Source organism: Natrix helvetica, assembly GCF_964273705.1.
Source record: "Natrix helvetica genome assembly, chromosome: Z".
Taxonomy (NCBI): Eukaryota; Metazoa; Chordata; class Lepidosauria; order Squamata; family Natricidae; genus Natrix; species Natrix helvetica.
The window spans coordinates 40,711,155-40,732,662 of record NC_138554.1 but is presented as its reverse complement, the minus strand read 5'-3'; the positions used below and the strand labels follow the sequence as shown (position 1 = coordinate 40,732,662).

Sequence of the window (21,508 nt, the reverse complement as noted above, 5' to 3'; positions counted from 1 at the left end):
GTATAATTTTTAGATGGTTTTATTAATTGAGCCATAGAGGCAGTCTATGTGAAACACAGGGAAGAATTTCAGGACCTCCATATGGTGGCAAATACGTTGGAAAACCACTCTAATTCAAAAGCTACCAAATAAAAGATATCAATATTATAAAAATATAGATAAGAGTTTAAACGTATTTTCTCTAGGCAAAATGAATGACTAGTATGCACTTCCAGTTTCCTAGATCAGTTAAACAAGGCCAGATGCATTTTGCATTCTTCACAGTGTTGTAAATAAAATATTTAAATATTTATATATATGGAGGGAAGGAGGGAGGGAGGGAGGGAGAGAGAGAGAGAGAGAATGGGACATACCCAAGCTATATAGTCCCAGGGTGGGAAGCAGAGAGATCTCATTGTTCTGGAGCCACCAGGACCTGCTGCAGGACTCTCCTCCCAAAAGAGACCTCCGCAGCTGCAAAGGAGTCCAATTTGCAGTTACAAATAAATGGGGATGGCAAGGTCCAAGCCGCTGCCCTGCATATTTCCTCAATGGGCACCTGCATTGCCTATATAGCTGAGGTCGTGGCGCTCCTCGTGAAATGGGCATCGAAGCGGGCTGGAAGGAAACAAAGAAGGATTCGGACTTGCGGAAGGAGGCTGTTCCCTTCCTGTATAGGCGTATTGTCCTTCATACGTCCAGTTTGTGCCAGGCTCGCTCCCTGGGATGCCTGGAATGCGGGCAAAAGTCAGGGAGAATCACCTCTTGTGGCCTATGAAACAAGGTGTTAACTTTTGGGAGGAAGGAAGGGTCAAGACGAAGAATGACCCTGTCCAGATGCACAATGCAGAGGTCCTCCCTGACAGATAGGGCCGCCAGTTCAGAGATTCTGCGAGCCGAAGTGATTGCAATTAGAAAGGCAGTCTTAAATGATAAGTGGCGCAAAATGATGGAACAAAGTGGTTCAAATGGAGCTGAGGTCAATGTCTGCAGAACTACCGCCAGGTCCCAAGTGGGGTACCAGTGGACCGTCAGGGGACGTAAGTTGGTAGCTCTGAAGAGTGTTAGGGGCAAGACCTTTATCCCATCCGTCAAAGTCAAGAATCTGTGGAATAGTTGTTGCAGTGGCGACAATTCGGCACGGCAGACACCAGGATGAAAAGGCCGTCCAGGTCGTGTGATAAATGCGCACCGTGGAGGGACGTCTGGATGCCTGGATGGTGTGGATGACCTTATCCGAGAAATCGTCTTGCCTTAGGAGGTCCCCCTCAAGTGCCAGACGGCCAACTGGAGCCACTGAGGGTCCAGGTGCTGAATGGCCCCCTAGCTGAGGGAGATCTGCTCCTGAGGAATGCGTCAGCATTTGGTCACTGACAGGTCGACAAGGTCGGCGAACCAGGATCGTCTCGGCCAGTGGGGTGCGACCAGCAGCACTTCGGAACCTTCCAACAGAATCTTCTTGATCACCTGGAGAATGATATTGAGAGGTGGGAAGGTGCAAAGAAGAGCTGGAGGCCAGCGGCATCAAAGGGCGTCCGCCCCTTCCACTCCGGGGCACTGGAATCGTGAAAAGAACTGGGGGAGCTGCGTGTTCGAAGAACTGGTGAACAGATCTACCGCCGGAAAGCCGAATCTCTTGGAAAGTTGATGAAAGAGAGATGGATGAAGTCGCCATTCTGAGTTGCTGATCGTAGTTCTACTCAGGCAGTCTGCAGTTATGTTCTCCTCCCCGGAGATGTGATCCGCCTTCTATGAGCTGAGGTGGTGTTCGGCCCAACGCCCGAGAGCCTCTGCCTCCAACATCAGGGCTTTCAATTGAGCGCCACCCTGATGGTTTATGTACGCCTTGGTGACAATGTTGTCCGTCAGTATTAGTACGTGTGCGCCCTCGACATGTTGTCAGAAGTGGCGAAGCGCCAGCCTGGCTGCCCTAAGCTCCAGCCAACTTATATTGTGGGCGAGCTCTGCTGGCGACCATCTGCCCTGTGTCATGTGAGTCTGAAAATGGGCGCCCCAGCCATACAGGCTGGCATCCGTCATTATGACAAGGTGCTCTAGATCCTTGAAGAGGGAGCCTCTTTGCAGAGCTGGCGACTGCCACCACCTGAGCAATGTGATGACTCTCGGCGGGACATTCACAATCCTTTTGGAATTGTTGGCCTTGCGTCGTTGAACCGGGAGCAAGAACTACTGGAACTCTCGTGCGTGCATTCGAGCCAAGGGAACTACCGCAATACACGAGACCAGCTTCCCCAGCAGCTGGGATAGAGTCACGATGGAAGCTGACCTGGACGTACTGATGCGTAGAACAAGAGATGTAATGCTGTCCGCTCGTTGCTGCGTGAGGAAAACCTTGCAAATGTTGGAGTCGGTCACCATGCCCGCATGTTGAATTCTGGAGGTTGGAGTCAGGTGAGTTTTCTCCCGGTTGACGGAAAAGCTGGGCCGTTCGAGGGTGCGCATGGTGAGATTGAGGTCCCTATGTCCTTGTGGGACGGGTGACGACAGCAGGAGTATGTCGTTCAGGTAGCAGACAAGTCGTACAGGTCGGGATCGGAGATTCGCTGCAACTGCAGCCAGTAGTTTGTGAATGTCCTTGGGGCCAATGAGTGGCCGAAAGGAAGGGCCCTGTACTGGTAATGATGGTCTGCAAACTGAAACTTCAAGAACTGGTGATGCCCTGGGTGAATGGGGACGTGCAGGTACGCCTCCTTCAAGTCGAACGATGTCATGAGATCGCCCTGCCTGATGCAACTCAAGATGGTCTGGAGCGATTGCATCTTGAAGGGCCTATATGCTAGGTGGATGTTGAGTTTCTTGAGGTCCAGTATTGCTCTCTCACACACACACCCCAATGCCTTGGGGGCCAGGAAGAGGATCGAGTAAAACTCCCTGCCCTCCTGACCCAGGGGTATCTGCTCGATGGCCGCTACCTCCAGTAAATGTCTGATCTCCACCTGCATCAACTGGTGTTTGAGGGGCGATTTGGGAATGGGACAGCGGATGAAGGTCCACGGGGGCATCAAAAGAAACTCTAGGGTTAGACCGTGCTGAACCGTGTTCTGAACTCAAGCATCTGTCGTCATCTCCTCCCAATGGTCGGCATACAACTGTAGACGGCCCCCAATGGGAGGGACCGGTGATGGTCACTTAGTCCGCCCTGTTCTTGTCCCTGAACGAAGACCTCTTGTGGGAGCGGTCCTGCGTCTGGGCGTAAAGTCTGGTGTATCCCCCCGAGGAAGAAGGGGCGTCAGCATTACGAAAGGGCTGCCTACGAAAAAACAACTGTCCCTTCCGGTCCGGCTTTTTGGTAACAGCCAGCAAGACCTTGCGCTTATCCTTGGACTCAATTAAAACCGAGTCCAAGGCCTCCCCAAAAAGCTTGCCGCCTTTGAATGGGGCGGAAGCAAGCTTCCACTTTGCCTTCATGTCCGCCTGCCAGTGACGAAGCCACAGCAGGCGACGCGAGGTCACATTGGAGGCAAGGGCTCTAGCTGAGAATTTGGTGGCATTAAGCGAAGCATCGGCCGGATACCCATTCGCTGCAATTATTTTTGTTAACATCTTGGTGCGACCTAATGTCACCAACCGGGAGGTTGGACAGCAATTTGTGCAGCCAAAATAGAGCCGCCCTACTGAAGTAGGAAGAGGAGGAGGAAGTCTTCATGGCCCACACTGTAGCCATATGAGTCTTGTGACAGGCCTTCTCTGCCCTCTTATCCTAAGTTTTGAGTCCTTCCAGCAGATCAGCTGGGAGGACCGAATTCGAGATTAGGGCCACTATGGGATCAACAACCTGGGGAAGGTTCAGGAGATCCTTCATGCCAGCTCCCATAGAATAAAGCTTCTTATCCACCCCACTGGGATTAGCCATGGAGCCCAGCTGGGTCCATTGGCGTTGTGTAAAGTCCAGGAATAACTGGGGAGCTGGCACCAGCTCCTGAGGAGGGGTAGTCTCCTTGAACAGCCCAGCACCTAGATCCTGAGATCCAGCGGTTAGCTTATTGCCCTGTTTGGTAGAATTCATATCAGATTGCGCGGGAAGCCCCATCTGAATAGAGGAGGCCCTAGCCTTGGTAAGAATGGCCTGAAACGTAGAGAGCTTGAATAACCCTGAGAAGGCGGGAATGTCGGATGCCGGATTCTCGTCCTCCGACAAATCTGGGGCATCCTGACCGCCCTCCTCCATGTCAGATGCCTCGCTGACGGCTGAGGAAGCAGGAGGGAAGACCCTGCCCTCTTGCTGTGGGATATCAGCAACCCTCGCTTTGGCTTTGGCTCTGCCTGGGAAAGCTAAGGTGAGGCCCAATTGCTGGATACCATCAGCAATCCCCTGAGAGATAGCCCTTGCAATCACCTCCTTCATAGCTGGGGATAGCTCAGGAGTGGAATCTTGGCTCTGGGGCAAATCCCTAGCTATAGGCCCAGGAGGATGAATTCCCTCTTCCAATAGGGAACAAGCCTCTTCCATGTATTCCTCCTCTAGAGATGAGTCTAAGGATCTGGGAGATGCCCTAGGTTTAGGGGAGAACCCAAAATCGCCCTCTACTACAGATGGAGATTCTTCTGGTGGAAGACCTAAAATGGAGGGGTTAGCAGGAGCCTCAGCAGGCAGAGCGAGATCCTTTTCAAGCCCCTGGTTGCTCCGAGCCTTCTAAAATTGCTTTTCTAGGGCTCTCTGGCGCCTCTCAGCCAGCCTCTCTTCTGTCTGGACATCTTCTTTGTCTTGGGCTGTTTGCCTTTAGTTGGGCATGCTGCACTAACACCTTTGGCCGCAGGATTGGGCCTGCTGTGCTTACTGATGGTAGGCCCTTCTCCAGACCTTTGCTGGCCATGGTGGAACTTCCAGCCCCCAAACCTCGTTATCCAGAAAGGGTTGGTTGGAGAAAATGGAGACCCAAGTTGCGATGAAATCCTGAGGCAACGGCTCCGGCAAGTGATGCAGCAACAAAATGGTGCCAAGAAGAAGCTCTTATGGCGCTCACAGATCCGCGCTGGTAATATGAAGACAGGGAATGGCCTGGAAAGCCAAACTCCCTGTAGCCGGCAATCAAGGTCTTCAGGGGAGGGGGAGGCCTGCCTAGAGACTCAGAGCAAGGCCACTTGATCAACACCCCTCCCAGAGGCTGATCTTCTAAAGGACCAGGCGGCAGCACAGAAAAGAGAAAAAAGCGGCTTGGATTTAAAGTACGCACTTTTTTTCTCTTCCAAAATGGCCGCTGCAATCTTGGAGCGACACCGGGCTGCCGTCGGTGACCGGAGTGCTCAGTAGAGCCTCCGGGACTAAGAGGGGTCCTCAGACGGTTCGCAGGGGCTCCTGTCTCTCCTACCTGGCCCCTAGGCTTGCCAGCAGCCGCTGACCAGCCTCCCGGTGCTGTCAGAACTGCGTGGAGACGCGGGAGGCTGGAACGCTTCAAGCAGCCTGATCCGCGCTGAGGAAGGTTAATTAGGCAAAATAACTTCTTTCAAGGGTAAAACAAAAAACCTAGGTCTAACTAAGTCTACAACTGTGGAAACAAAAATAAAAAAGGCTACATTAAACTAAGTAGGAGAAATCCAGCTTGCTATCCAAGGACGGGAAATCCCAAATACATCCTTTTAGGGCGACTGAGTTTTTCAAACTGAGCTCCAAAGGGAGTGGGAGGCATGGCTATACTAAATATTTAAACTCAGTCCTTGGGCAGCAAGCTGAAGTTAACCAAGGCTTGCTTGGACACTCCAAGCAGCGCCTAGGAGAATTTGCTTTCTTATTTCTTCTGATTTTTGACATACATATACAATAAATGGGTATGTAGCACCCATTTTTTTACACAAAACAAGGCCCTAGTATAACATGAAATCATGTCAGAACACAAACAATCACTACCTTCTTTCTTACATGACCTTGCAATGTTAAACTTCTATCAATAAATTTAGCTACATTTCAAATTTCAATAACAAGGGAATGGAGGGAAAATTTAACAGTTGGCAGCATTATGTTCTTCTCCTATGGAGGTTTGCCAAAGTTCAAGCGACAATATGTTGCCTAGAACATTTGAGAAAATCAACACAAGGCAAACACCTATAATGTAAATTTTATTTAAAAAACATTTCTTTTCAACTTGTATTATGCAATAAGATTTTAGAATACCGTATCTTGTTCTGTACAACTATAACATAGCACATGTGCTAGAACATCAAAGTTTTTACATTTTATTGTGGAAGAGTATAGGGGGGAAATGCTGCCTATTTTAGATAACAATTGTAACTTGAGTCACTGCAGTGTAAGGTCTGTATTTTGTATCTTATCTGTAAGATCTGAAGCAAAAGAAAAACAAGAAAGCCTTGATACCTTCTGCACCTGGTCAGCTGGGTCCATAGAAATGGAAATGGATCAGGGAGACACCCACGCCAGAGACAGCGATGTCACCTGTAATATCAAACCTTTAACAAAAGAGAAAGGTGTTAAAGAGATTTTAAAAATAGAAAAAAGTAGGAAAATTGCAAACTAACTAACTGCTACATACTACACAACCAGTAAATAAAATGGCAAAAAATGTGAATATAATTTGTAGAAAATGTATACAGGGTAAAATAGGACAAAGACTTTGAAAATCAAGCTCTAAAAAATCCTGGGGCAGGGGAAAAAGAACAGTCACTTAATGAATTAGAAAGAAAAATAGTTATGATTTAAACAAAAAAAGAATTGCCAGAGCTTTATTAATTGCTTCTGGGCAACTGTATATTAGAGTAAGATAAAGTACACACACCTGGGTGCTTAAATGGCACTGAGGCAATATTCTGGAAGTTTTCTATGAAAATAGCAAACAAAAAAGTTTAGCAGCACTAAAGAGTTCTGAACTGAAGAAAACTAGATGATGCTCAAATAATATAGCCTTCCTGGGTAGACATTCAACTCCAAAATAGAAAGAATCAGAGTCAGACTGAACAGAGAGAAGCCAAAAGCAGTGAGTCAACTGCAAAGTACAACATTTCAAAATACATGCACAAGAATGAAGAATTGCTTTTTTAAGATTTTTAGAATTTGAGTCAATTATTAATATAATTAAATATACCACCAAATATCTTAATTTACAGCAGGAGAAGACAAGTGGGAAATTCCTTTCTTTACAAAAGGTATTCTTTTAATCTCAGACATATATCCTATCAATACAGTGAAAAGGGTGTTGGTACTTACCTGATACGCCTCTTCTCATAGTGGGGGAGGAGTATCCAGACTGGGTTAACCTTGTCCTCTCATTGATTGGACTGAGTCAGATAAGCTCTTTGGGCACGCCCACTGGTCACCAGGTACTACCCAGTTATCAACGAAGAACTCTATCTGACTCGTTGCACCATTCACTCCAGACTTCTTATTCCATATATTATCTTTTATTGTTTCAAACAACAACATAATCTTATAAACCTCAACATAACATTTTATCAAAACAACATTGTCAGGGAGGGGCTGGATACTCCTCCCCCACTATGAGAAGAGGCGTATCAGGTAAGTATCAACACCCTTTCTCCATAGTTAGGGGGAGGAGTATCCAGACTGGGATGTACCAAAGCCTACACGTCCCTAGGGAGGGAGACCCCAGAGGCACATGCCCTGCCAACTCATGCCTGGTGAAGCGTGGCCCCCGCCCTATGGACCACTTGCAACACCCTGCGGCCGAAAGAAACCTCTGCCGAAGCAAAGGAGTCCAGTTTATAGTTCCTTACGAAAGGTGAAGGAGAAGCCCACATGGCTGCCCTGCAGATTTCGGCCAAGGAAGTGGCTGCGTGTGGAATGAGCAGTGATGTGACCTGGCGTTTACAGGCCCTGTGACTGATAGGCAGTGGCAATGCAGGATCGCAACCACCTGCCTATGGTTGTGGAGGTTATCTTTTTTCCCAGAGTCCACGGCTGGAAGGAGACGAACAGGGCTTCAGATTTCCTGCATGGCCTGGTTCTCCTGAGGTAAATCCTCAGAGCCCTCCTTATGTCCAGAGTGTGCCATTTCTTCTCTAACGGGTGAGAAGGGTCTGGACAGAAGTTGGGCAAGATCAGCTCCTGTGCTCGATGGAAGCAGGTGCACACCTTGGGGATGAAGGACAGATCCAACTGCAACACCACTCTGTCCTGGTGGAACACGCAGAGGTCCTCCCTGGTGGACAGTGCATGCAGTTGATATCCTTCTGGCGGAGGTGATAGCCACCAGACAGACCACCTTAAGGGCCAGGAACTTAAGGGAAACAGTGCTTAAATGCTCAAATGGAGCACCTGTCAGAGCGTCCAATACCCTGTGTAAGTCCCAGGCCAGGATGGGTACCTGTGTACCGTGGGCGGTTTGAGATTGGAAGCCCCCTTAAGGAATTGCTTGACCATGGGGTGGTGAGTCAAACTTTGGTTCCTGCCACACAGGAGAACTGATGAAATGGCTGAAACCTGCCTCCTGATCGTGTTGGGAGCCAGCCCTCTGTCCAAGCCCGCCTGGAGAAATTCCAAGACCTGTGGCACCGTGACCTGGATTGGATCGTGCCCCCGGAAGCTACACCATGAAGAGAACGCACGCCATATGGCGCTGTAGATGCGCTCCATGGAGAGTCTGCGGGCAGCTTGGATGGTCTGAATCACGCCAGGGAAGAGGTCTTTCCTCAGGATGCTCCGCTCAAGTGCCAGGCAGTCAACTGGAGCCATTGGGGACCTGGATGCTCCAGAGACCCCTGGCTGAGGGATATCTTCTCCTGGGGAATTCTCCAGGGTCTCTCCACTGACAGAGACGGGAGATCTGCAAACCACAGCCGTGTCCGGTACCTGGAGAAGAACCTCGGGAGTTGGGCTTTGAGAAGAGTGGCGAATAGGTCGACCTCCGGGCGTCCGAAGCGCTCCGCCATCTCTTTGAAGATCGCCGGTTGCAGCCTCCACTCCGCGTTGTCCACCTCGGCCCAGCTGAGCCAGTCGGCTCTGTTGTTGTCCCCCCGCACTATGTGCTCTGCCCTCAGAGACCGGAGGTTCCTTTCGGTCCACAGCCCCAGACGCTTGGCCTCCTGCACGAGAACCCTCGATCTGTTCCCCCCCCCCGTCTGTTTTATGTGGGCCTTGGTGGTGATATTGTCTGTGAGGACTAATATGTGAAGGCCCCTGACTGAGCGATGGAAATGTAAGAGGGCCAGGCGGACCGCCCTGAACTCCAGCCAGTTGATGCTGTGAGTCCCCTCCACCTGAGTCCAATGTCCTTGCGCCATCTGAGCCTGCAGATGGGCACCCCAACTGCTCAGGCTGGCGTCCGTTGTTACCGTTATGCGGTCTGGTGTCCAAAAGATCACAAAGGCACTTTGTGATCGCCAGGAACTTCTACCAAGACAAGGAGCGAGTGACTTCTGCTAGAAGAAGTACCTTGGACTGTGAGCAGCTCATGCGCCTCCGCTGGAAAGACAAAAGGAACCATTGGAGCACTCTCGTGAGGCTCTTGGCCATGTCCATCGAAAACCCGTGGTCTCTCAGAACTGTCATGGTGATATCTAAGTCCCTTAGGGCACCCTCAAAGGAAGATGACTGTGATAACAGGTCATCTAGGTAACATTGAATACGTACCGGTACCTGTCTCAGGTGTGCTGCCAGAGCCACCATAACTTAGTGAATACCCTAGAGGCCAAAGACAACCCAAAGGGCAGGGCCCGGTACTGAAAGTGGTGCCCCAGGTAGCAGAACCTGAGATATCTACGGTGCTCCCTGGCAATGGGAATGTGCAGGTAGGCCTCTGTGAGGTCTATGGATGTTAGAAGGTCCCCCTGCCTAATCCCTTCCAATATAGAGTGCAGAGAGTGCATCTTGAACGTCCTATATCGAATAGAGCGGTTCAGGCGCTTTAGATCCAGGATCGCTCTCCAGCCCCCCGAAGGATGGAGTAGGGCCCCTGACCCTGCTGCTCTGGAGGCACGGGCTGAATGGCCCTAATCTCCAAAAGGTGCTGGATGGCCTCCTGCATCAGCAACTCCCGGGTCGGATTGTTAGAGACTGGACATGTCCGGAAGAAACTTGGGGGGTTGGAGAGAAACTCTAGCGAAAGGCCATGCCTGATGGTGTTCTGCACCCACTTATCATAGGAGGAGAGGTCCCAGCGGTCGGCGAACTACGCCAAGCGCTCCCCGATGGGCGGAGAGCTGGACCTAGACTTAGTTTTTGCGGAAGGAGCATCCCCCTTCGCCTCCTCTGCCCCCTCGAAAAGGCCACTTCTGCTGCCTGCCTCTCTGTTGCCTGTCTGGGTATCTCTGCCTGGCAGAGAATCCCCCCTGGTACTGCCTGTTCCCTGAGTACCCCGCCTCTGATCCCCTAAAAGAATCCTGACCCCGAAACAAGGACCCCAAATCTTGACCCCAGGAGTAGAAGCGTCTGGGATATGGCGCCATCCTGAAGCTGCCCTTCTTCGGGGCTATGGGAGGGACCTTCCTCTTGTCCTTGTTCTCAATCAGGAACGGCTCCAGTGCTGGTCCGAAGAGGGCATCCCCTGTGAAGGGAGCTGATGCCAGTCGCCACTGGTGACGGACGTCTGCCTGCCAATGTCGTAGCCACAGCAGTCTGCGGGAAGCCACCGAAGAAGCGATTGCCCTGGAGGCAAACTTGACGGCAGCTAAGGTGGCATCCGACGAAAACTGGATGGCCACCACCAGCTTGCTGATGTCCTGATGGGCTCGGACATCTGTTATAGGGCTGCGTTGCTGTAGTTCCTGCAGCCACAGCAAGGATGATCGGTTGATGAAGGAGGCTGTGGTGGCTGCTTTCACCGCCCAAGCAGCCGCCTGATGACCCTTCTGCAAGGTGAGGTCCGCCTTCCTGTCCTCCAACTTTAGAGCATCTTCTGGTTCCCCGGGCAGGGTGGTAGTCGTGTGCAGAGCCACGACCGGAGCGTCGATGGAAGGTTGTGCCAGCTTCTGTGCCATCTCCTGGTCCATGTTAAAGAAGACCCTGTACGTGGCTAAAGGTGAAGGGCCCGAAGTGGGGGATGCCCAATGGCACTTGACCAGGGTAAGGAAGGCCTTGGGCATAGGTATCGTGTCAGCCTCGATAGTCTGCTCATCAAAAATGTTCTCCGCTGAGAAGCACTGGCGTGGAGGTGGAGCCTCTGTAGCTTTGTTGCCCAGCTTGGCTGCTGTCTTGGCCTTGAAGAGCAGAGATTTGAACAGCGAAGGCTGAAACAACCCGGTGAATGTATGCCTTCACCATCAGACAGCTTGCTCTCCCTGATCTCTCCCTCCTCTGTCCAGGTCGCTGTCCTCCTGGGATGAGGCTGAGGAACTGGGAAGGTCTTCCTCCTGGACATCCAAGAAGTCCCGGGCCCTGGGAGGGGAAGGAGGGGCCCCCTGTGGCTTTGGCTGTTGGAATGCCGCTGCTATGCATTGCTGAAAGGCACTCATCATCATCTCTTGGAAACTGGGTGTCCCTATGAGAGGGGGCTGGCCCATGCCTCCCTGTGCTGGAGGAATGCCCAGGCTTGGAGGTCCTGTGGGCAGGGCTGCTCCCACTGCACAGAGAGAAGTGGATTGTCCCCCCTGAGCAGATCCCCAAAGGCCAGAGGTGTCTATAGGGATCCTAGCCTGCATGGTTGGGTTCTCCTCTATTGTTCCAATGGGGGAGGGAGTCCCTGGAGCCTGCCCCTCTGTGCCCATACCTGGGATGCTCTTGTGGTCACTTGCCTTCTTGCAGAGCTTTTCCAAAGTCTTATGCCTTCGCCTCTCGTACTTGGAAGGAGGGTTGGAAGGCCTCTGCCCCCTTCCTTTGGATCTGCCCTGGGGGAGAGGTACTTCTGTTTGGATTTAGCCTTTCCTCCCCCCCTCCTTTGGGCAGTCTCTGGGAAGGCCACTGACCTGGGTGGATGCTTCTCTGCCCCTCCGGTAGGGCTGCTGACAGGCCTTGCAACTGCCTGGCTGCCTTCTTCCTCGGAGCCACTGGGCACCTCCATCTTGGACCACATGGATCCTCCCGACTTCAAAATGGCGCCGTGCGGCTAAGAAGAAAGGGAGCGACTTTTAAAAGTGCTCACCTAGCCGCTGGGGCTTTTTGGAGCTGCCACGCACCCTTGCCGCTGGATTCCTGCCTCCTGCCTCCTTCCGATGCCGCTGTTGCAGGGATTTCTTCTTCTGCTTCTCTGCGATCATCTGGCCACGTGGAGGTAGCGCAGGCGCTCCGCGGCGCTTGGAAAAGCCGCGGTTCATCGCTCGACCCTGAGAGGAGAGCTCCTGCGCTTGTCGAACCTCTGTGGCAGGGCTTGCCTCCAGGAGGCTTGTGCCCTCTTTCCTGCTTGCCCGGCAAAAGTCCTCACTGACTCCGGTCTCACTCAGTGGCCAGGGCAGCGTGCCGCCCCAGAGGGCTTGTGGCAGTCCTTCTTTTGCAGATGGGAGGCTAAAGCGCAGTGCTGGGAGGCAAAATTCGCGGGTCCAAGTCTTTTTTCCTTAAAATTGTATTAAATTGCTGGAGATCCAGAATGGTCAACCATCCAGTGAGTGGACTGAGTTGATAACTGGGTAGTGCCTGGTGACCAGTGGGCGTGCCCAAAGAGCTTATCTGATTCAGTCCAATCAATGAGGGGACAAGGTTAACCCAGTCTGGATACTCTTCCCCCTCACTATGGAGAATACAACAATCCTTCCACTCCAATATCAACAGGCAAGGCAACACTATTATCTTAGAAAGGTAGCAGTTAATATTCTATACCAATTAGACATCTTATAAAAATGCAGATGTATTATATGTAGCATATATATGTGTGTCCTTTTAAGATGCCATAGACAGAAATCAGTATATTTTAAAATATTCATATTAGAACACAAACCAAGCCAACATAAAGAGACAAATATTATTTATACAAAAGCATTCCCACTTCATAATCAATGTGCCAATCTGACAATGAAATGGATACACGCTCTCAAGTTAACTCAGAGAACAAGTTTGAACTTGTCAAGATTCCACTTAACATAAAGATCATCAGCTCTTATCAATGACTACTGTACTTTGTTAACTTCATATAAGTATATATGCAACTAAAATAATAATGCACATACAGTATGTACAGTGGAATCAGTAGCTATATGCATGCCTGAAATCTCTAGTATACGGAGTAGCAGAAATATATATTATTATTGTTAAGATCTTCAAGTTAAAATATCTGCAGTATTTAAATTTCGAGTTTCTGGAGTCACAGACTGTAGTCTTAAATCATGCAATATTAAATTCTACAGAACCACCTTCTCAATGGCTGCAATTATTATTTGGTAGCATTTGCATCAATTTTCCCACCACCACCACCAAATCCCACACACTAGCTTTAGATCAGAGGTGGTATTCAGCAGGTTCTGACCAGCTGTGGAGAACTGGTAGCAGAAATTTTGAGTAGTTCAGAGAACCGGTAAATACCACCTCTGACTGGCCCCGCCCCATCTATCCTCTGCCTCCCGAGTCCCAGCTGATCGGGAAGAAATGGGGATTTTGCAGTAACCTTCCCCTGCAGTGGGGAGGGAATGGAGAATTAACAGTATCCTTCCCCTGCCATGCCCACTAAGCTATGCCACACCCACCAAACCATGCCCACAGAACCGATAGTAAAAAAATTTGAATTCCACCACTTCTTTAGACATAATATAGATTATTTACTGGAGTAGTCCTCCATTTATTATCATAATGATGCCTGCCCATAACAGTTGTAAAGCAGGACACTACATGATTGGGCCCATTTTTATTACCGTTTTGCAGCAGTTGTTAAACAAATGCTTCAGTCATAAAACAAACCCATTGCTCACTATGCAGTGTTTTTGATAGAAACTGGAAGTAACTGCTGGTTTTCAGTGAAAACACAGTAAATTGCATCATGATGAAGGTATCTTCAAGCTATAAATGAAAAATGATTATTAAGTATCCAAAATGAGGTCATGTGACTGCTAGAGGCAGCCATCAGAACTGGATTATAAATACATGGGGAGGGGGGTGTCCAATGTAACTTCAAGATGTCACTAAGCAATCCATCATAAATTGAGGATTACCTGTAGTTTTATTCACCAGGAATTTCTTTACCTGGTAAATATGGCCTGTTGCAAGAACTTCTTGCACTAAGTATATATTAATAATCACTGAATCCTGGCAGGTACCACTCAACTTTCTGAGTTACAATACCAGCTTTCCAAGGGACAAGGTAAATAAGCATGCCTAGGGTAACAAAGAGTAACAGAGTGTAAAGTCCTGCCTCACCAGTCTTCTCAAGAAAGCAGAACTCTTGAAACAATTATCATTTCAAAAGGAACTTTTATTGAAAGACAGTGATAGCAAAGGAGATGCAGTATCTGAAGTTTCCCGCTCAAAGCGTTAAACCACTATAAGCAAAGCCCCTCCTAATGTCCAGGTCTATATCGAGTCAATCTCAAGGTGCAAAGATGTTTTGAGAACCTTGGGTAGAGAAAATGATAACTGTTAGTTCCCAGGCACTTCGGTTTCGCTTTCTCTGGTGGTGAGATAAAGCAGATGGTTCAAAGCACATTCTTCTCTCCTTTCCTAACATAACCCGAGGCACATTCCTTTCCCCTCCCTATTTCCCACCAGTACAGCAAAGCAAAGCAAATGAAATCCCATGCAGAGAATCTCCCCAAGTTTCCCCCTCCCACCAAAATTGCAGCATCCTGATATGGAACTATGGGACCTGACGCAGAGGCAATTTAACGAAGGCAGTCATAGGATTTCAGTTTTCATTTCCTATTCAACTGTCAAAAGGAACCACTTATAAAATTACTTTTTTGCTTACTTGGGGATAAAAAAAGGTTGATTAGTGCACTATTGATTTAGCAATGCAAATTAGTTATCCAATAGGAAGCTCCTAACTTAGAAAAGCAATTGTTAGCTTCTATGTAAGATAAATGATTCTTGGATTTCAGAAAATTCTCAGGCTTTTGCTGGGCCCACAATTAAACTTATGAGGTATAAGAAATCACATCAAATACTTTAGTTTTTAGAATAAGGGAAGCAAGGTACCTGTATGAAATTCATAAGCTTTTAGTCTCTGTCATAGTATAAAGCATAATAAAATGAAATTACCATTTCCAAACCCAGTGACAGCTGGTAGTCAAAAGATCACTCTGTGCAGAAGCAGATAGGGTCACTTTGGAACTTAAAAATAAAGGGGAATCAGAATATTTTGAGGTATGGAATAGATTTTATGATTGGTATAAGTTAAGATGACAAGACTGGAACAAATATATATATTGTGATCAAACAGAAGGACAGACAATGTATTAAGTAGATTAACTGTTAATGGTTGAAACTAGCTGTACATAATGTGAATATACGATCACTCCGACTCCGCGGCATTGCATTGTTTTAAATGTAAAAATTATATATATATATATATATATATATATATATATATATATATATATATATATATATATATATATATATATATATATATATATATATATATATATATATATATATATATATATATATATATATATATATATATATATATATATATATATATATATATATATATATATATATATATATATATATATATATATATATATATATATATATATATATATATGATCACCCTGAAACTGAACACGTTCCCTCTCTGAAAATATCTCAAACAAACATCATTTATTTCCAGAATGTAGATTTATCTTTAACAAAAACACTTTTGTCATATCCAGATTTAATTTCAGCTTCTACTCCCTCATCCAGCCATTATGAAGCTTAGGCAATCAAGTAATTGCTTCCATATAGCTAGAAAGGAGGCTATACTAGTATTAGGTTTCATCAGCAAAAGTTCTCATGTATATATCAAACAGCACAAAGACAAGTTGGGATCCTATGAAATACTGTGTAGGACAATAATGTAGGTATCAATTAATTAAAGACCCAGTTTGATCTAGTGGTTAAGGCACCAGGCTAGAAAGCAGGCAACCATGAGTCTAAGTCCCACCTAAGAAAGCCAGCTGGATAACTTTATGTCAGTCACTCTCTTCTCATCCCAACTCCCCTCACAGGATTTCTGCTGTGGGGAAAAATGAGGAAGAAGGTATGTTGGTATCTTTATCATGTTGTGATATTTTAAAAATAATAAAAGACAGGATACAAATAAATTAATATTAAATAGAAATCACTGCTGAGGACAGAACTTTTGCATTGGATTGGAACCACTGCAAAAGAAGGTTCTCAATGCCCAATCAGACAGTCTAGAAGGATATCCTAGTTGGCAGTATCAAAACCCACCAAGACATCCTGTTAGTTCTAACTCTCCTCTTTATTTCTAGCACAGATCATCCATCCAGATGGTCAAAGTAGTCTCAGTACCATATGTCGGAGGAAACAACGTTTGAGGTTGATCCAGAAAACTGGAATTGCGAGGCAACCACTTTCTCAAACAACTTCCCCAAGAATGGAATATATGAGATTAGTCTGTAATTAGAAAATCTGAGTCAAGGAGAATTTTTTAAATAAATATACCATAATTATTTCCTTTTAGCTAGAGGGAGCACACCATGCACTTAAAAAGGCACCTCACTTAACCATGGCCCTAGTAGCCAACCCCAAACAAGCTGACTGAATCAGAAAGGAGGGTCAAAGGTTAATCAAGCTCTCATCTCTCTGCCTTCACAATATGGAGAAGTAGAAAGAATCAATATGAATAGGTTATCCCCGATCTGTTATCCTCCACAATTCCATCTTTTACATATACAGTACAATATACAGTATATCATAGAAGCGGGTACACACCCTCACATTTTGTAAATATTTAAATATATATTTTCTTGTGACAATACTGAAGAAATGACACTTGGCTACAATATAAAGTAGTGAGTATACAGCTTGTATAATTGTAAATGCGCTGTCCCCTCAAAATAACGCAATATACAGCCATTAATGTCTAAACTGCTGGCCACAAAAGTGAGTACGCCCCTAAGTGATAATGTCCAAATAGGGCCCAAATAGCTGGTTTCCCTCCCTGGTGTCATGACATTCATTAATGTTACAAGGTGTCAGGTATGAAGGGAGAGAAGGTGTGTTAAATTTGGTGTTATCGCTCTCACTCTCTCGTACTGTCACTGGAAGTTCAACATGGCATCTCATGACAATGAACTGAGGATCTGAAAAAATGAATTGTTGCTCTACATAAAGATATACTTAAATACTTACAAAATATGAGGGGGTGTACTCACTTCTGTGGTATACTGTATATATTGGTACATCATTTTCAAGAATTTTTGCAAGACTCTAGTACACTAATCATTTTCTCAAGTTTTTTTTTTAATCCAGAACAGCCAGTTCTTCTTTTCTTGAACTTAATATAGCACCTTCCTTCTGTAAATCTAGTACTCAGGCTACGGGACAAGTGTCTGTTTCTATGAAAATGTCACTGCAGGACAAAACTTTAGTTTAGGAAGTCTGGCTAATTCCTCCTTTGCACATCTTTGTTTTATGAACAATTTTTACCTGAGCACAGTGGATCATGATTTAAGATGCTATCTTAGCCGAGTTTAGGTATCATATTAAGCCAAGCAATCTCAAATTATGTGTCCTGAGCAAATTGAGAGGACTACAAATTGGGGGGGGGGGGGGAAAGGCTTGAATACGTAGTTATCCAAGCAAAACCTGAAGCAAGTACTGACACGGTTCCAGTTTTGTATGTGCAAGCCTTTTGGCTTCCTCCCCCCGCCCCCCCGCATTATCCAGAATAAATGCCCGTCAGACCAGATCCACAAAGTTTACACTACTCCATGTTCTCCCTACTAGTAAACACCCATAGAAGATCTTAAAACAAGCTCCCTTTTGTCTGATTCCCTTTGCTTATTCCATTAGCAGTTATATGGAGATATGGAGGTACGAAAAAGAAAAGAAAAAAGAGCTGTGATCCCAATGCTTAGCAACTGAGTTAGAAGGAAGCTGCATCCAAAGCAGAGGCATTAGCAGCAGTTTTGAGGGAAAGATGGGAAGAGAGCACAATGATGGCCCAGTGGCAAACAATGGACTGTCACTACATCTGATTGATTTCCTCTGCTTAGGCTGGAAAATGGATGTTCAACCCCAGTCTGATTTCTAGGAATATTAAACATTTATAACTTGAAATGCCCCGTGTTTATAGTACTTCCCAATGTACTGAGGTGCATCCTTCAATTTCAGATCAAAAGTTTCCACAATATGATTGTTCCCCATCCTCCACATACCTATATTTTTCCAGTGTCAAAGGAGATACAGTATATAATCCAAATATAGGTGCAAAATGATGGGGGTGGGGGGGAGAGAATCCAAATATTGCAATCACCTGCTTATTTTCACCTTGTAACCTAGAATCCTGCTCTTTTTTTGCACATACACACATAAAATACACAACTAGATATCCAGATCACAATAAGATGCAACACTGTTCTAACTAGAGCTAACACTAAATGATAGCTATGGCATTGGGCTAGGTTTCACTCTGACCTTAACGACAGAAACCCACTGGATGACTTTGGATCAGGTATTCTTTGATAGCTTTTTTGAAGCTCAGATCTGGCAGCCCTAATTCTTATTCACACCAAGATCCAGCTATTTGGGACTATTTGGCCTCATAATCAGGCAAATCTGTTAAAATATGCCAGCCAGCCAGTGCTTGTCATAGATAGAGAAGGTCCTTGTTGGTTGCAGGTCAAAGATAGTGCTTTACTGCCAATTTATGCTTTTTTTCCTGTTGGAAGTTGCTGCAGCAAGCAGTTATAGAAACATTGAGTTAATTAGCTGTTTGCTATCAACTGGCACAGTGCATTATCAGTAGAAGCAAATGTAAACCTTACTGTCATTCTTTTAGTTTTATGAAAGAAAGAGGGAATACAAGTTTCCTATAACCTAGTCCACCAAAAAGATAAAAAATATTGATATGAAGTGATCCATTCTGGGCCTTTGGAAAGGACCTCTGGTGGTAGATAGGCCTATCCTACTGAAGGCATTATTGAGTGGTCCTTCAGTCTTCAATCTCCTTTGCAGCAGCAACTGTGTTTTGCTAAAAGGTGCATAGAAGCATTCCATACTCATGCACTTGTTTGCACATTGGTTTGACTATTGCCAACGCCAACAAATCTTTTTAACAGAGCAACTTATTGAAGTTGTTTGGGAATTATTACCCTAGACACAAGAGGTCTAAACTTCCCTTGAGCTTTCTGGGTTTGCTTTTCCCTAGGCAAGAAGCCTGACAGATTTCTCTGGCTTTGAGAAGCCTGATGGCTTGCACACACAAAGCTGAGTTGCTATCTAAATTCGCTTTAGTTCTGCATTGACACATCAGATTTAAAGTTAAATTTTCTTTTTACAACTGTTCCCATAAACAACAAACATCAGTCCAAAATAAATAAAAATAAAAGCCAGATTCCTTGAATTATGCAAAATTAGTAAGTTTATCTTTCCCATTAAAAATGTTTTAAATTGAATTGTTTTATTGTTTATCTCACACTTGTGAGATTTTATCATTATTTCATCTGCTAAATATTAAAAACCAATTATGAATAGTGGTATATTTATTTAATACAAATGAATCATTACAGATTCATTTACCAATTTGAGGATTCGTAGTCCACATAATTTTAGAACCTTCACATTAAGCCATAATCTAATTTGACTGGTTTTGGTTTAGATGCTGTATGAACTACATATTGTGTGAATGCCCCAACCAATTCTAATTTATTCAGTAAGGCATGCAACTTAATGCAGGATGCAACCTTCATGTATATAGTAGGGAAAAGATAGAATACTGTAGACAAAGCAGAGAAATAAGGATGTTTTAAAAATACTGCCATGAGCCATGGTGGCGCAATAGAATGCAGTACTTAAGGCTTCTTCTGCTGATTGCCAGCTGCCAGCAATATAGCAGTTCGATTCTTACCCACTCAAGGTTGATTCAAACTTCCATCCTTCTGAGGTTGATAAAATGAGTTCCTAGATCAGTGATGGCTAACCTTTTTGTTGTCATGTGCTGAAAGCAGGTGTGTGTGTGACAACACGCACACAGGTCTGGATCCATAATGCAATGTGCATGCAACCCCCCTCACGCCACGCCCCCTGCACATGCATGTGTGACTCCCCGCCCTCCACCCGCCCCCCTGCATTTTGGGCCTAGTAGGCCTCCCTGCAACCGCCTGGGAGCAAAAATGGGTCATGAGCCACACCCACACCCACGCATGCGTGCGCACCCTCCCTTTGTGCATGCAGATGCAATCCCCTGCCCCCACACAGGCACCCCAACCCCACATGGCAGAGACCTGAAAATTAGCTGGCCGGCGGAAGGTGAGCAAGCATGCACGGTGGAGCTGAGGTGGGCGACAGCTTGCATGTCCACAGAGAAGGTTCTGCATGTCACCTGTGGCATGCGTGATATAGGTTCTCCATCACGGTCCTAGATTGTTGGGGGTTGACTCTGTAAACGGCTTAGAGAGGGCTGTAAAGCACTGTGAAGTGGTATGTAAGTCTAAATGATATTGTTATAAGGCATATTTATTTATTTATTTGTATCCCGTCTATTATTTTTACAACTAACTCAAGGTAATACACCTTTCTCCTATATTCCTCCCAACAACAACCCTGTGAGGTGTGTTGGACTGAGAGAATGTGACTGGCTCAAAATCACTCATCTGGCTTTTCTGGCTAAGGCAGGACTAGAATTCATAGTCTCTTGCTTTCTAGCTTTGTGTCTTAACCATTAGACCAAATTGGCTCTTAGCTAAAAATGTTGAAGAAACTGATAATTATAGTTAAGGTATGTAACATGCAATTCTAGGAAAGATGAGCTAAATGTATTGGTTAAAGGTAATGGGGAAAAGCCAATAAGAAGGCTATTTTATTTTATTTATTTATTTATTTATTTTCGGAATTGTTTTTACTTTAAATGCTAATGCCTGTTAGAGAGCCCTCACAATTGTCTAAATTAATCTCAACCAATGTTTGTTCTGTCTGTTGATTAACTGGTCTCTATGGAGGAACTACTTTGGCTCTTCAGTATAAACCTGAATGAAAGCATAGCAGAAAAGATATTTTAATTAAGGAGAAAATAAATGGGCTTCATCACTTCCCATTTTAAAGCATAATGCAAATAGAACTATGGAGGGCTGATATGAGTGAATTATTTTCAATACATTCTTTACAAGTAGGTGTATGATTTGGCTCTAGTTTAGCTTTCACAACATAAAATACATTTCAAATTATAGCACTGCACCAAACTCTTTCCTTCCTAAAGCCTCGATTTTGGAAATGCAAAAAAGATAAACAAAACAAGTAGTCAGTGCATTGTCCCCAGATTGGTTAAAATACTGTCAATATTTTTGAGGAATGGATATGCATACTTTCCCTATGATTAGAACTATATACACTTCTACCGTGTTTCCCCGAAAATAAGACACGCCCTGCTAATAAGCCCAATCGGGCTTTTCAGAGCATGCGCCATAATAAGCCCTCCCCTGAAAATAAGCCCGCCCCAAATATTTAAGCACATGCGCAACCAGTCCCCACCATTAACACTGTACCACCTACCGGCTTCCGGGGCAAAAAGAGGGC

The 21,508-nt window shown here is 45.8% G+C and overlaps 1 protein-coding gene across 5 annotated transcripts in view; it reads right to left on the bottom strand.

The window, feature by feature from the left end:
- Positions 1 to 21,508, bottom strand: part of SPOP (speckle type BTB/POZ protein) — a 75,427-nt gene that overhangs the window by 41,449 nt on the left and 12,470 nt on the right. For 3 of the 5 annotated variants that reach the window (XM_081932078.1, XM_081932079.1, XM_081932080.1), the window contains exon 2: positions 6,311 to 6,402. The exons of the other annotated variants lie outside the window; for them this stretch is intronic. The gene's annotated coding sequence lies outside the window, so the exon portion shown is untranslated. The remainder of the gene's footprint in view (positions 1 to 6,310; positions 6,403 to 21,508) is intronic. 5 annotated transcript variants of the gene reach the window in all.